Source organism: Octopus bimaculoides, chromosome 30, assembly GCF_046866305.1.
Source record: "Octopus bimaculoides isolate indiv1 chromosome 30, ASM4686630v1, whole genome shotgun sequence".
In the NCBI taxonomy this organism is placed as follows: Eukaryota; Metazoa; Mollusca; class Cephalopoda; order Octopoda; family Octopodidae; genus Octopus; species Octopus bimaculoides.
Window position 1 is genome coordinate 14,485,579 of NC_142957.1, and position 12,500 is coordinate 14,498,078.

General features: G+C 37.7%; 1 protein-coding gene across 2 annotated transcripts in view; it reads right to left on the bottom strand.

Moving 5' to 3' along the window:
- Positions 1–9,739, bottom strand: part of LOC106883011 (uncharacterized) — a 110,488-nt gene extending 100,749 nt beyond the window's left edge. The window contains exon 1 of one of the 2 annotated variants that reach the window (XM_089346474.1): positions 9,635–9,739. The gene's annotated coding sequence lies outside the window, so the exon portion shown is untranslated. Of the gene's footprint in view, positions 1–7,196; positions 7,339–9,634 lie in introns of those variants that run through there. The other variant, XM_089346473.1, reaches the window with a different exon arrangement.
- Between the last annotated feature and the right edge of the window lie 2,761 nt (positions 9,740–12,500).

The window sequence follows — 12,500 nt, forward strand, 5'->3', positions numbered from 1 at the left end:
CAGTCCTGTAAACTGGTGGTGGAAAGGGAAGTAGGCTGAAGACATACAGTCTACAGACACAGACTTACATTGATATTACAGGCTACATACACATATATATATATATATATATATATATATTTATATATATATATATCATCATCATCATCATCATTTAACGTCCGCTTTCCATGCTAGCATGGGTTGGACGATTTGACTGAGGACTGGCAAGCCAGAAGGCTGCACCAGGCTCCAATCTGATTTGGCAGAGTTTCTACAGCTGGATGCCCTTCCTAACTCAGGTATTTCCAGGAACCTCCGCATACATACATGTATATATACACAGGTACACATATTGTTGGATGGCTGTTGACTGCTCATGAGCTCTTTCTACCTTGTTACAGGTCTTATTTTTCATCCTGTAGGGTATCCAACGAAGACCCTCCTCACCAAGTATGCCAGTCACCATGATATTTTTAGTCCTTTCGTTACAACTTGGCTGAAACTGCTCCTGGCTCTGTAGTACAAATGTCTTGTTTTCATAAGTTCTGAATTAAAATCTTCCGCCAAACCGTAGTCACAAATTTATGTTCCTAACACTAGCTGAATGATAACTAAGTTATTTTACTAAATTCTTTGTTATATTTAAAATTAATTGAAAGAAACACAGAGCATCTCAACAGAAATATGGTAACAAAAGGGTTAAAGTCACCATGATATTTCTAATCCTTTTGATACCAGCCCAGCCAAAACCACCTCTGGCTCTGAGTACAAATGTTTTGTTTTCAAAAGTTTTGAATTAAAATCTTCCGCCAAACCTTAGTCACAATTTATGTTCCTAACACTGGCTAATAACCAAGTTATTTTACTAAATTCTTTGCTATATTTAAAATTAATTGAAAGAAACACAGAGCATCTCAACAGAAATATGCTAACAAAAGGGTAAACACCTGTGATAGAAAGATAGAAGAAACAACAGCCCAGGAAGCCAGACAGGCAGCCAAGGTATGCTAGACACCTTTCCAAGCACATACCTGAAACCTACTAATTTCAGCTTTGGATACAGTTCAGTGAACACCAAATAATATAGGTTTCATGAAAAACTGTGGTTAACCTAAATATTTAAAATTCAGTTTTTTTTCTTTTTAAAGGAAATTTCTATTTATACATCACACACCAGTTAACCCCATTTCCTGGAAACGAAGGGTTCTCAACCATTTCTTATCTATGGACCCCTCTGATTACTATTTTATTCTGGTGGATCCCCCATAGCCATTCGATGTTTAAAAACTATTTTTATAGAAACTTCTTTCAAAAGTTTCAGTTTTATAAATCAATCCATTCTTTTTTTTCTTTTTGAGGAATGTCGTATTTGAAACTATTTTTTGTGTGACATGTCAAGTTTAATACGACGCAAGGTGACTCACAGAAAATACCAATTGTATTTTTTGGCAGATACTTAAACATCATCACTAGAATGACCATTAAATTTAATTTCACATTTCAAGGGTTAAATCTACTAAAGTACTTAACTGCTCCTTATACAAACTAACAACGGAGCCTCAAGGGCGTTTTGGTCTTCTATTGCAATACCATTCACGTCTATGACGTTTATAGGAATATTAACCATTTTACTGCCGAAATTTGAATATTTTCACTCAAATTCTCATTATCCTTAACTGCAGAAAGCAGTTTTGTATACCAGTTCTATCTTATTTTCTTTTGAGGAATATCGTGTTTGAAATTTTTCATCTGTTGAGATATGTCAAGTCTATTATGAGGCAATGTGACTTGCAGAAAATATCAATTCTATCTTTTGGCAGATATTTAAACATCATTACTGGAATAACCATGAAATTTAATTTTGTAGTTAAAGGGTTAAGGATCAGAGGGAATACATTACCACTTAACAAAGCGATCAAGAAGAACTACAACAAAAGACTCCACCCACTCCAGCTCTTCCCAGACTCAACAACATTTTAAAATTCGACACCACCCTCACCGGCAGTCCCACCACCATAAACAACAACAAACTGGCAGAATTGTTAATGCAACTGCTACAATGATATGCAGTGTCCATCCCAGCTTTTGGCATTTTGGTTTTCGCATCCCTTAAAGGTTAAACTTAGCTTTCCGTCAGTTTGGGATTCATAAAGAATTGGGGCCTGACATCTCTGAGGAGTCAAGGAGAGTCAGATCTGAAGAAGGAAAGATTCCTTCAGCTCCAAAAATTGTCCAAGACAATGTCACCGCCTACCGAAATTATTGAGTAGAGGAGGACCCAATGTAAGGTAATATATAGCATTGGAGGTGTATAAATATGTGTGTGTATATATATATATATATATATATATATATATATATATATATATACACTCTCTTTACTCTTTTACTTGTTTCAGTCATTTGACTGTGGCCAATGTTGGTGTATTTACGTCCCCTGTAACTTAGCGGTTCGGCAAAAGAGAGACGGATAGAATAAGTACTAGGCTTACAAAGAATAATTCCCGGGAGTCGATTTGCACGACGAAAGAGCGGTGCTCCAGCATGGCTGCAGTCAAATGACTGGAGGAAGCAAAAGAGCAAAAGAACGAGGCAGGCAGCTGTCTGGCAGAACCGTTACCGTGTTGGACAAAATGCTTAGCAACATTCCTTCTTCCATTATAACTCTGTTTTCAAATTCCATTGAGGTCAACTTTGCCTTTCATCTTTACACTGTCGTTAAAACAAGAACCATTTGAGCCATGGGGGTTGATACAATTGTCTAACCCTTGCCCCCAATTTACAGGCCTTGTGCCTATAGTAAAAAAGGGAATCGTTATCACTACCATTATTATTATGTCTCACATCAATTAAGTCACGTTATTATTTTCGTTATCTAAATTAAACACGAACTGTGTCCTCTGCCATTTGCTTGTTCTTAGCTAAAACTGACTTTTTATATCTACATACACTCACACGTGTGTGTGTGTGTATTTGTGTGATTTAGCCATTCGTCTAATTGTGCATATGTATGCATATTAGTGTATGTGTATACTTATGTGTGTGTGTGTGTATATTTATAAATGTATGCTGGATTCTTTGCATGGGAGTGTGTATATGTTTGTGTGTCTTGATATATGTATATATATATATATGTCTGTAAATATATTTAAGCATTTATATAAACGTGTGTGTGTGTGTGTATATACTTGCATGCATTTTATACACAGCTGTATATACACCATCATCATCATCATTTAACGTCTGTTATCCATGCTGGCATGGGTTGGATTGTTTGAGTAGGGCTGGTAAGCTGAGGGGCTGCACCAAACTCCAGTCTGATTTGGCAATGTTTCTACAGCTAGATGCCCTTTCTAATGCCAACCATTCCAAGAGTGTAACGGGTGCTTTTTCACGTGTCACCGGCATGGGTGCCATTGGTGTATATTGTAATATTTTGCACTATATATTCGTTCTTTACTTCAGATTTATTATCCTTTTCTATACTAGGCACAAGGCCTGAAATTTTGGGGGAGAGGGCCAGTCGATTAGATCTACCCCAGTACACAACTGATACTTAATTTATCAACCCCGTTGCTTACAACGATGAGGGTTCCAGTTGATCCAATCAACGGAACAGCCTGCTCGTGAAATTAACATGCAAGTGGCTGAGCACTCCACAGACACGTGTACCCTTAACGTAGTTCTCGGGGATATTCAGCGTGACAGAGTGTGACAAGGCTGACCCTTTGAATTACAGGCACAACAGAAACAGGAAGTAAGAGTGAGAGAAAATTGTGGTGAAAGAGTACAGCAGGGTTCGCCACTATCCCCTGCCGGAGCCTCGTGGAGCTTTTAGGTGTTTTTGCTCAATAAACACTCACAACGCCCAGTCTGGGAATCGAAACCGCGATCCTATGACAGGGGCCTTGTGGTAGAGTAGGCACACACCTACCTGAGTAGGAGAGAGAGAGAGGGGGGAGAGAAGAGATGGAGAAGGTGTGACAGTGGTGGGGGTAAGGAACGCTTAAGTTACAGGTGCAAAAGTGATGGGTGTAGATGTGAAGAGGGGAACCAAGGATTCCGACTACAGGGTGAGCGAGTGAGTTCAGGAGACTGCGACAGGGGAGTGGGAGGCGGATGGGGTGGGGTGAGGGGTCGGAATGTATAGAGTGGACACATATAGAGAGAAGCGGGGAGGCGGTGTTAGGAGGAAATGTTGTGGGCTGAGCAAGAGGTTCAACGAGGGGGACGGACACGAGATTGTGTGAAGGTAGGTTCATCAAGGTACGGAAGGATGAGTGGGACAGAGAGAGAGAGTGTGAGAGGTGAAGGGAATACAGCGTGTGGCGAACTCGGACGTGGGGGTGGGAGCGAATGGGGAGAATTCAGTAAGATATATGTGTGTGTGTGTGTGTGTGTGTGTGTGTGTATGTGCACGTGTCTGTCTGTGTGTCGTCAGTAATTCATATATCCGAAAAAAGACATACACACTAAAACACCAATACAGCTAAGCATTTTATAGTTAGGTGCGAAACCAATGACCACAAACAACCTTCTGAAAATAAAATACATATATATATATATATATATATATATATATATAACGGTTTCTTTATAGCCTACAGGGAGGCTAAACATAAAGGGGACAAACAAGGAGACAACGGGATTAGGTCGATCTCAGTGCGCAACTGGTACTTGTTTTAATCGACCCCGAAAGGATGAAAGGTAAAGGTCGACCTCGGCGGAATTCGATCTCGGCATGTAACGGCAGACGAATTACCGTTAAGCATTTCGTCCAGTAGACAGAAACTGAAAGAAGCCAGTCGTGTGTGTGTGTGTGTGTGTGTGTATATATATATATATATATATATATATATATATGTATGTATGTATGTATGTATTTATTTGTGTTTGTTCCCATCACCATCGCTTGACAACTGATGCTGGTGTGTTTACGTCGCCGTAACTTAGTGGTTCGGCAAAAGAGACCGATTGAATAAGTAACTAGGCTTACAAAGTGTAAGTTCTCTGAGTCGATTTGCTCGACTAAAGGCTGTGCTCCAGCATGGCGGCAATCAAATGACTGAAACAAGGAGATATATATATATATATATATATATATATATATATATAAAAGAAAAGAAAATGGAGATTGGGAAGTTAATAATTGTTTATTATTAACAGCAAATTCCCCAATCCGTTCACGAGGCTTACACACCCTCTAATTAAATTTTATATATCTAATAATAATGACTCCTGAGAGGATAGGGTACATGAATAATACGCACCAGGTAGGGTTGGATTAACCTGTGGTCCCCACCTATGGTCGATTGAATATCCAGGTGGTGCACACGGAGAAAACCACCCCTACGAGTATTCAGCGCCTAGGGGCTGGTCCAAGGCACACCGCCGTGTTTGTTATTTCTCTCGGGTGTCCAATATGCTGAGAATGCCCATAGCATAAGCAATTATTCATTTGCTTACACACACACACACACACACACACACACACACACACACACACACACACACACACATATATATATATATATATATATATACATACGAACACACGCACAAAAGAGAAACAGAGAGAGTACCTCCATACGTACAGCTGCGTACATAAATCTAGTCATACGCAATCACACAGACTGAAGTCTTAATTCGTACGTGTGTGTGTGCGTGTGCGTGTGTGCGTGTGCGCGGCGATCGTACGCAAACGGGAGAGCGGGGTTGCTGTGACTCTCCCAGCACACACGCATTTATTCAGGCGTTAATACAAATACACACACACACACACTAACACCCGTAAGAGATGAGTGGTTCGATACCCAGGAGTAGATTCTAGCCTTTTCTTTCACTGCAAGCCATAGATGTGTGTGTGTATTCGGTGCTGATTTTTTTCTTCCTCCGTTTTTTTCCCTTCTTTGAACTTTCCTTGTTTCCGACGAAGAGCTCCGCTCGAAACGTCATCTCTCTCTCTCTCTCTCTCTGTCTTTCCTTTCCCGAGCGTCTAGTAACACTATCTGTATCACGTCCTCATGTTGTTTTTTGTTATTGTTTTTTTGTCTTTTTCCTTTTTTTGAACCTATATATATATATATATATATATATATATATATATATATATATATATATACACACACCGCGTACATACACACACATATAAAACACATACATACATACTGCACAGACACACACACACACACATATATATATATATACACACACACAACACATTATATATATATATACGCATATATATATATACGCATATATACACACACAAACACATCTATATATTTATACACACAAATACATATCTATCTATCTATATATATATTTTTATATATGACGTATATATATATATATATATATATTCTGCCATGCACACGTTGCTTGGATTAAGACACTGTAAAAGCTATAAATGATGGAATGAATCATCAATGGAGGACGAATAAAGAGTTCACCACGTATTGAGTACATTGTTTATTAAAAAGGTGCTCTCTCTCTCTCTTTCCTATGTGTGTGTGTGTGTGTAACCAATGTATGAAAATATACCACAACTCCGCGATCAAATACACTCAAAAAATCGTACATCTGTATATAAACATACCACCTACATATACACATTGTATACACATACATGTAAAGGCGAATCACACACACACACACACGTATGTATATACACTCTTCAACACGTTTGAACATTCACTGCAAAGACTGATGTACCAATCTCATCAGAACGTATGTGTTTTTTTTGTGTATATACACGTACATTAATATTGGGATGTGTGTGTGTATATATATATATATACACACATACACAAACAACCCATATATATATATATATATATATATATATATATATATATATAAGCGATCATTCGATATACACATATATATATATATATACAGGCGATCATTCGATATACTGCCAATATATATATATATATATATATGTGTACATGCAGTTAAAAACTATATAAAAACATAGTTAAAACAGCGTGTGTGTGCGTATATCTATACCTATCTATAAATATATATGTGTGTGTGTGTGTGTGATCGCGCGCGCACGTACACATACAGTTAAAATATATATACACACACACATACACTTTAAACGTATATATACACAATAAAAAGTGATATACCCATATATATACATTTACATAAACCATATTCACACAAACGAAACGATTATATATATATATATATATATAAAAACTTACCTGCAGACTATAGTGGCACAGTGTATATAAATATATATGGTACAGTATATATATAGATGTATATATAATATATATATATGCGGGTGTGTGTCACCGTTTAACTCCTGTTTATGACTATTCCAGGTACTCCACACGATCGTTATAAGTGTATCTCCTGATGCTCTGAAAACAAGTTATTGCCGTATATATATATATATATATATATATATATATATGTGTGTGTGTGTGTGTGTGTGTGTGTGTGTGTGTGTGTGTGTATGAGCTGTGTGTGTAAGTGGGGAGGGGGTTATTCTACAGGTGTGAAGTTAGTTAAAGGCACTGATGTGTGTATGTATATGTATATATATATATACATATACACACACACATACACAATATATAGTGTTGTGTTATATGGTATATGTATGTATATAATTGTAAGCGCGTGCGTGAACTATATGTGTGTGTGTGTGTGTGTGTGCACTATAACAGATATATATTTCCTTGTGCGTGGTATATCATATATATATATATATATACACACACAGAGCACAGTTTAAAAGGACGCACCTTCACTCATACAAATATACACAAACATGAGCATGCGTAAAATGCGCACACACACACACACACACACACCACACGCATTTACACTCACTGACACACAACCACAGACTCACACTCAATTACACATCGTATTTCTGTCAACCCGGTTTCCCAAAATGTAAACATGCTTATCTATGTACATGCATATATATATATATATATATATATATATATATATGTATATGTGTCTATGTGCTTATGTATCTATATATACACATACGTTTGGTAGATGTGTGTAGAATTTAAAAAGAGTACGTATATATATATATATATATATATATAAACGCGTCACAGAGCCTTATGCATAAATGTGTGTGTATATAGATAGATAGAAAGATCTAACTATATATAATATTGGTATATACGTATAGGAGTATTTCTCTGTGTACATAGATATATACACGCCTCGCGATCGTATATATGAATGTTTGTATATATATATGTCAGTGTGTGTGTGTGTGTGTTTATATATATGTGGGTGTGTATAGATTCATAAATATTTTAGTTTCTTTCTTTTTTAGAATCGGTGTGTGTACATGCATGCATATATATATATTTATATGATATACTGCAGACGGAATGTATGTGTACATGTATGTGTGTATATATATATTTATATACTTGTGTGCATATATATATATATATATTTATATATAAAAAACACGCGCACTTGTATATATACGCACTTCAAGAATCGAGTTGTTAGGTCTGGGTGATACTGGCAACTGTCGCATGCGGTGTGTATATATCTATATTATATACACACTATATAATATGTGTGTGCGTGTATAAATGTGTGATAGTGGATGATCGCATGTATATATATATGGTTTATATATGTGTGTGTATTATGTGTGTATATATATGTAACTATGTCTCATGATGTGTATATGGAATAGTAGCTATGATAAGCATATATATACACGGTGTATGTAGATACGACGATGGAATGTATATTCTACAAGCTTTCTGTCACTACATCTATGTAGGCGTATGTATATCTATAGCAATAACTATGGTATATATATGTGTACATCACACGCCGTAATATATATATATGTGTGTGTGTGTGTGTGTGTATATATATGTACGTAGCAGTCGTAGTAATGCCCAAGATTGTAAATATCAAAGTATGTGTGACTGAGTGAATGAAACAGTCGTGGAGATGGTTTGCCTCTCCTCCTCCTCCTCCTCCTCTCTCTCTGTATTTGCTTTGTGTCTTTCTCTCTATCACCCTCGCTTTGTGTAATCTATCTTACCCGTTTCTTTCCTTGTGTCTATCTATCTCTGTCATTCTATGTTTCTCCCCCTCCCTCTTTCTCTTTGCGACCCTATCTCTCCTTCACCGTGTGTTTCACTCCCTCCCTCTTTCTCACTGTATCTCTCCCTCACTCCCTCTTTCTCCCCTTCCTTTATATATGCATTTATAACGGTGTGCGGGCGGGCGGGCGGGCGCATGTGTCTTTATCCCTCCCGCTTCACCACCCTCCCTCTCTCTTTGTGTATCTGTTTCCCCTATTTCCCTCCCTATTTGTGTATCTATCTATCCATCCCTTCACGCGCGCGTCTCCATCTCTTCGTCAAATTACACACACACACACACACACATACACTAGTCGTAAATCATAAGTATATAGCTTTATGGCGTGTGTGTGTGTGTATATATATATATATATATATATATATATATATATATATATATATATATATATATATGTATATATGTGTGTGTGTGTGTGTGTGCCTGCAACCAACACGACTATACCTTATATACACACACGAGTCGAAGATTGATAAATGAAAATGTGTGTGCGTGTGTGTGTATACATCCAGTTTCACTCATACAAACAAACCTAGTCGTCGTTCGGTTTCCGTGGCACCCGATTCCTCACAGGAGATGCTGTAATTATCCTCGCATCTGTTTCATCCACCCGTAATTACGTGGGTCTCTTACTTCTCTCTTTATAGCTTACACACATATATATATATACACACGCTTCAATCTGCTTCACTCACTGAACGATGGTAAAAAAAAAGTCTCTGCTGCTCTTTCGGGAAGTATAAATTAAGTGTCACCAGCTGTGCGTATATAAATGTATTATACATACATGCGTGCGTACGTACGTATCTATAAGGATGATGTAAAACGTGTGCGTGTGTGTGTTCACGCGTATGTGTTAGTGTGTGTATCTGAATATATATATATATATATATATATATATATATATATATATATATATATGTGTGTGTGTGTATGTATGTATTCTTTCATTCTTTTCAGTCGTTTGACTGCTGCCATGCTGGAGTACCGCCTTAAAGGGTTAACAGTCGAAGAAATCGACCCCGGGGAGTTATTCCACTATCGTTGTCTTTTGCTGAACCGCTATGTTTTCGGGGGACATAAACACACCAGCATCGGTTGTCAAGCGATGGCCGGGGACAGACACACACGTATACACACATATATATTTATATATATATATATATATATATATATATATATATCGTCATCGTTTAACGACCGCTTTCCATGCTAGCATGGGTTGGACGATTTGACTGACGATTGTTGAGCCAGATGGCTGCACCAGGCTCCAATCTAATTTGGCAGAGTTTCTACAGCTGGATGCCCTTCCTAACACCAACCACTCAGAGAGTGTAGTGGATGCTTTTACACGCCACCGGCACGAAGACCAGTCATGCGGTACTGGCAACGGCCACGCTCGAAATGTTGTATTTTACGTGCCACTTGCACAGGATATAGTCCAGCGGCACTGGCAACGATCCCGTTCGAATGTCTTTTCACGTGCCACTGGCACAAGTGCCAGGAAGTCGACGCTGGTAACGATCACGCTCAAATGGTGCTATTTACGTGCCACTGGCACAGAAGCCAGACAGCTGCTCTATATATACACATATCTATAGGGATAGATAGATAGAAAGGAAGAGGTATCTTTGTGGTTCCATGTGTGCACATACACATGGGGGTGGGGACAGGCATAGATGTGGCTGTGTGGTAAGAAACTTGCTTCCCAACCACATGGTTTCAGGTTCAGTTCCGCTGTGTGGCATCTTGGGGAAGTGTCTTCTGTTATAGCCTCAGGCCAACCAATGCCTTATGAGTAGATTTTGTAGATGGAAACTGAATGAAGCCCATCGTGTATGTATATATATATATATATATATATATATATATATATATATATATTTATGATAGGATTGCTTCAATATGAAAGGGGTAGTCTGAAGTATCTAAGCAACTAGGGGATAATTAAATCTGAAGGCACTCCTGGAGATTACTTGTGTGGGAACCATTTTTGTCAGAAGGTATCGAACAGATTTGCCAATCAAATTGGCCCATCGAAACGATTGTAAATGAATCATTAATCTCCACATAATTAAATCAATGGCTAACTAGCCCAATTGACTTGCTTCTTCTTGTGTTTGTTTCTCCATTTTCCACTTAATTATATATATGTATGTATATATATATATATATATATATATATATATATAAAAGATAATAAGAGTGAAAAAACTACAGAAGGCTTGTGTTACATGGTTAAAGTATATATTTAAATTATGTCAGAAAAATGTTATAAAATTTTTTTGGTATATAAACATTGTATTTTGGAGAAATAACCGGTTTCGTGTTGTCTTTTCAAATTTCTCTACTTCATTGTAACATGTGTTCACTCATCCAACCACGTGCTTTCAAATTCCATCTTTCTCACCTATATATATATATATATCATCATCATCATCATCATCGTTTAACGTCCGCTTTCCATGCTAGCATGGGTTGGACGATTTGACTGAGGACTGGTGAAACCGGATGGCAACACCAGGCTCCAGTCTGATTTGGCAGAGTTTCTACAGCTGGATGCCCTTCCTAACGCCAACCACTCAGAGATATTTATATCATCATCATCATCATTTTCACAAATCCTTTATTTCTTGCACCCAATCCTTTCCACTTAGTAACTCATCTCCTACACCAATGCTCTCCTGTACAACTGCAATGGTCCACAAATTAAACTCACTTATTTATAAACTTCTATAATCTTATTCCTGGCGCTAGGCTCCTGTTTTCTTCTTTTGTTGTTTATTTTTGTGTCTGTTTTTACGGAATTATTTAATCCTTCCATTTTTATCGTTCAGCATGCTAATTATATTCTCATCTCATTTGCTCTCTGTATATTCTGCCATCTTTATCAATTACTCTTTGCTAACCCTAACTTCTCTAAATACTCGTGTAAATATTCCAACATCCTGTGTTTGAATCTGACTTATCGTTTATGCAGTTTAATTAATTACTTATCAAGCACAGATATGGCTGAGTGCTCCAAGATCTCTCTTTGCAACCACTCACATTCGGTCTTACTGTTTGTTATCTTAGGCACGTGTCTTCTACTTACAGCCCTGGGCCAATCAATGCCTTGTCAGTGAACTTGATACAGGGAAATCCATGCTATGCTAGACGGTGGTGTAGGTGCATAGCTGAGTGTGGTTACAGCGTCAGGCTCACAATCATGAGGTAGTGAGTTCAAATCCCAGACTGGGCTGTGTGTTGTGTTCTTGAGCAAGACACTTTATTTCACATTACTCCAGTTTACTCATCTGTAGAAATGAGTTGTGACATGACTGGTGCCAACTTGTATCGGCCCCTTTGCCTTTCCCTTGGATAACACTGGTGGCATGGAGCGGGAAAGTATATATATA